The sequence below is a fragment of the Vespa crabro genome, chromosome 13 (genome assembly GCF_910589235.1).
Source record: "Vespa crabro chromosome 13, iyVesCrab1.2, whole genome shotgun sequence".
Lineage (NCBI taxonomy): Eukaryota > Metazoa > Arthropoda > Insecta > Hymenoptera > Vespidae > Vespa > Vespa crabro.
In genome coordinates, this window is record NC_060967.1 from 1,635,001 (window position 1) to 1,640,000 (window position 5,000).

Below are 5,000 nucleotides of genomic sequence, written 5' to 3' on the forward strand. Positions count from 1 at the left end.
TTCTCTGCTCTATCATTTTCTCTTCCCTTCCCACTTTCTCTTATTTTTACCTCATTACGTTGAATTAGCTTATTGAACCTCTTTCTCTCTCGGTTTCTATATATATATATATATAAAACTAGAAGATTTATACATATATATATATATCTTCTTAGTTCTCTTCTTCTTATTTTGTGACTTGAAGTTATATCAATTAAAAACTAACTTGAACGGTAAGAAAAATTCGATGGAAAAAAAAAAAGAAGGAAGAAAAATAATCTCGTCCTTCACGAATGTCCCTCACTTTGAAAGTGGCGATAATTTTTTTTTTTTTTTTTTTTTTTTGTTTCTTCCTCTTTGAAATTTTCACCAGACATTAATCTGATACGTATTATTATTATCGTATAACGCTATTATCGTTTTTAATATATGACATTAAATCGTCGCTCTTGATATTTAATATTAAAATGATTTACCAATATCAATTATCGAAATTTTGTATATGAACTTGCGATGTTAAACACGTATCTTCACTCTTCTGACGTTTTCTCATTTCCTTCTTCTTCTTCTTCTTCGTCTCTCTCACTCACTCTCTCGCACACACACACACACACACACACAAATGTATATAACCAAAGTTTTATTAACCATCTCCGTCGAGCGTGACTTCCAATTTCGGTGGAAATCGCCTGAAGCTATGTCCTTTAATTATCGTGTACATTCCCCCATCCCCTCCCCCTTACCCCTTCTCCCTCCCACATTCTCCGTTCTCTATGCTCTTCCCCATTCCATGATTTTAAAGGACTTCGCGTTTACTCGGTTATATAGTCTTCGATAATGATCGATCGTCGGTTGATCGATCATTATCTTTGACATTACGAATAACCCATTCCCTGTTCTCTACGACGTTGTTAAACTCTATCAACGATTACAAATGAATTATGCATATAAGATGTCTGTATTTAACGATTTATAAGTAATATTTCTCGTAATACGAAAATAATCTGATCGATGATGGAAACTAGTGGCTGTTGTTCAAATCTGAAAGTTTTTAAATGAATGATTAGAGAAAAAGAGAGAGAAAAAGAGTGAGAAAGGGAGAGAGAGAGAGAGAGAGAGAGAGAGAGAAAGAGAGAGAAAGAGAGAAATAGTACGACAATGATTTCCATTCAATTGTTATTTAAAACGATATTAGATAATTTTTTTCTTTGATCTTATAAGGAAATGAAAAAAACAAAAACAAAACAAAACAAAACATAAAAAGTAAAGGACCATCTAGTATGTTTAGTATATGCGAATAAATGTTGTAATTATTTATATTTAAAATATTTACTTAAATACATTTTTTCTTTTCTTTCTTTCATTTTTTTTTCCTTCTTTTCTTTTCTTTTTTCTTCTTTCTTTTCATCTTCTTGCGTTCGCTTTATGAATAATAATAATAAAAAAAAAAAAAAATATAAATAAATAAAAATAAAAATAAAAAAGAACTAATTAAATGTTAGAGATATCACGTACAAATATATAAATACGCAGATAAATGCATGTACTTTTATGTATGTATATATATATATATATATATATATATATATATATATATATGTGTATGTATGTATGGGTGTATATAAAAGATTTACAGAGAAACAAAATTGGATTTCTTTTTTATAAACACGCATACATATACGCGTACGACGCACATACATATATTATATAGACACATACACACACACAGACACGTAGATACACGTATACTCAAGCTTATGTAAAACGTACGTCGAACAAATTTGTTTCACCCTTCGACGAGTGGCAGACAGTCGATACGCGAATCAAAGGGTTGCAGTAACGTAGAAACATCAGGTTTGGTTGACCCTTCTCTTTCCCCTTCTACCAAACCTTTACAAAGTTAGATAGAGAAGAAAGATATACGGAATGAAACTAATAAAAAGAAAGAATGAAATAAAGAAAGACAGAGAGAGAAAGAGAGACAGAGAGAGAGAGAGAGAGAGAGAGAGAGAGAGAGAGAGAGAATAAAAGCATGAAAAAGTATGACGAGTCAGTTCTCTTTTTTTTTTTTTACTCTCTTCTCATTTTTCGAAGCCAAATGGTTGCTTGCTTGCTTACTTACTGTGTTTCGTTCCGCACGCGTGATTTTCAACGCAATCGATCCGCCAAAAAAAAAAAAAAAAGAAAAAAAAAACTCCAAGTATCCTGTTAGAAATGTACACGTATATTGGTACTACGTATCGAAGTTGATATCTTTTTACATACACACACATATACATATTACATCCATAATAATTAATAGTATTACTTGTCTTTTCTTTTGAAACAATTGAAATGAAAAAGTTAATAGATAATTGTTTTTAAGACGATACAAAAGTGATATCAAAATATTATCGATTTATTCTTATCGAATTATAACTCTTATATATCTATACGTATATATGTATATGTGTGTATGTGTTAATAAAATAATACTAATAACGAAACTAATATTAATGTACGATATTAAATGATAATTCTAAAACGTTTTAAAAATTTCTAAAAGAAACGAATCTTATACGTCTTGTCTCTTCGATCGCTCATAGAAGACTGAAATGGTATTTCAATTACGTATACGTATTGATAAACAAACTCCAAAGTCCTTGGCTAAATTCTTAGAACTGTTTATATTCTCGGAACAGTTCACCTTCGTTAATGCGTATTTAATAACAATGACACATATGACATTGCGTCTATATTAATTTGTCCTATATAAATACATATAAGCATATAAAAGAGAAATTATTCATTTAATAAATAGAGAAGTTAATAATTTTCATATAAAAATGATATAAAATTTGGAGGACTTTCTCTCTCTCTCTTTCTCTCTCTTTTTATTTCGCAGTTTCTCATACGTTTGTCACTTTGAAAAATGGCATTATTCTATATTACTATATATACATACACCCACTCGCTCACTTACACACACACTATATACATATATATATAGACATATGTATATATGTATCAAGAAGAGAAGTTAATAATTTTGATATCACAATGATATAAAATTGGAGGACTCTCCCTGTATGCGGTTTCCCGCTCGTCCGTCACTCTGAAAAATGACGTCCCTTTTGATTTTCTTTCTTTCTTTTTGTATCCGGAGGGCAATGAAAAAAGAGACAGAGACAGAAAGAGATAGAGAGAGAGAGATAGAGAGCGAGAGAGGGAGAAAGAGAGAGGAAAGAGGAGAATATGGAAACAATGGGTGGATACCAACGAGGGTGGACCAAGAGTGAGTGAGCGTGTGTGTGTGTGTGTGTGTGTGTATGAGTAAGAGAGAAAGAACACCGCTTTTTACATCGAGTCACTCACCCTTTCTCGTAACTATGCGTGCTTCTCCCCTTCCGTATTTCTCTCTCTTTCTCTTTCTACCCTTCACCCACGTGGCTTATTTTCGACAAGGAAAACCCTTCCTTCGATACTTGCCTAGTCACGCCTGCTGACTTCGCAAAGTGTACGAACACTCGGCTCTTTAAAAAACACTCTCGAACAATCCCATTCGTAATCCCTGCTTTTAATCATCGAACTCGTTCATCTCTCCGACAAATGTCGTTCTATCTTAAAAGAGTCAACATTTCGAATGAACGAAAAAAAAAAAAAAAGAAAAAAAAAAGAAAAAAAGAGGAAAAGAAAAGAAAAAATTATACTTTTTCTTTTTTCTCCCTTTGTGATTTCGAGCAATTTTCGTGAACAATTTTTCTCTTCTCTTTTCTTTTTTTCCTTGTCTTTTTGTTTTCGTCGAATTCGATAGAAAAAAAAAAGATGATTAACAATGCTCGAAGGTATATATATATATATATATATATATATATATATATATATATATATTCTTTCTATGAATCGAGAAATTTCATTTTACGATGCAACCCTTCCTTCCGATTTAATATCTCGAAAGGAAGCTTCGGAATGAACTTTACTGCCCGTAAGAAACGTTTCCTATTACTGCGGCCCAAGAAACAACGCTTATCCTTCGGGAGTAACAAGTAACAAGAAATAGAGAGAGAGAGAGAGAGAGAGAGAGAGAAAGAGACAGAAAAAAATAAAAGGAGAGAGAGAGAGAGAGAGAGAAAATGTTAATATAGGGAGAACGCAGACACCACTAATTTCATCTTGATCATTTATTTTTTTTCTTCTATCCATTTCTCTCTCTCTCTCTTTATTTTTTTTTGTAGTATATGCTTCGTCTTTTAATGGAGAAGCAAAGTTTGATTTTCCACGTGAACGGAGCATCTCTTAAATATTCAATCGTCTCTCCTCCTCCTCTTCCTCTCTCTCTCTCTCTCTCTCTCTCTCTCTCTTTGTCTCTCTCTCTCTCTCTCTTTTTTCTTATACTTCATCATCCTTATTTTTTATTCGTTTATTTGTTCCTGTTCTCCATTCTTTCCCTTTTCTTTCCTTTTTCTTTTTTTTTTTTTTTTTTATTTTATTTTATTTTATTCCATTCTATTACTTATCTCTCTGTTCATAGAAGGTCGATCGTCTAGTGTCTTTGATTTATCACAAAAAGAATGAAGAAAAAAAAGAAAGAAAGAAAAAAAAAAACGAAGAGAGAAATAAAAGAATGTTAAAGAGAATATTTCTTCTTCGACATTCTCGAAAGCATTTATCGATAATAGGAAAGATGAAAGATAAGAGATACGAAGGATATTGTTGTTTAATCGCAAAACAGGCCGTGATCTGAGAAAAAGAAAAATAAGTGAATGAATAAATAAAATAAAAAGAAAAAAAGGAAAAAAAAAGGGGAAAAAATAAAAGAAATAAAAAGAAGAAAAACAAAGCGAAAACTAGTGAAATATGGAACAAAGGCAAATTTGCTGCCTCTTAAGCACTCTCTCTCTTTCTCTCTCCATCTATCTATCTATCTTAATCTTAATCTTTATCTTTATCTTTATCTTTATTTATCTCTGTCTGCCTCTCTTTCCTTTCCTTGATTCTTTATCCCGGTCTTCATAAATCTTTCATCGAATCGAGCCACCGGC

At 31.6% G+C, this 5,000-nt stretch overlaps 1 long non-coding RNA gene across 2 annotated transcripts in view; it reads right to left on the reverse strand.

Annotated features, from left to right (window-relative positions):
* Positions 1 to 3,565, reverse strand: part of LOC124428795 — a 10,559-nt gene extending 6,994 nt beyond the window's left edge. For both annotated transcript variants that reach the window (XR_006943291.1, XR_006943292.1), the window contains exons 1-2: positions 2,102 to 3,565; positions 1,750 to 1,869 (exon numbers count right to left, since the gene is read on the reverse strand). This is a non-coding gene — a long non-coding RNA (uncharacterized LOC124428795). The remainder of the gene's footprint in view (positions 1 to 1,749; positions 1,870 to 2,101) is intronic.
* Positions 3,566 to 5,000: the final 1,435 nt, after the last annotated feature.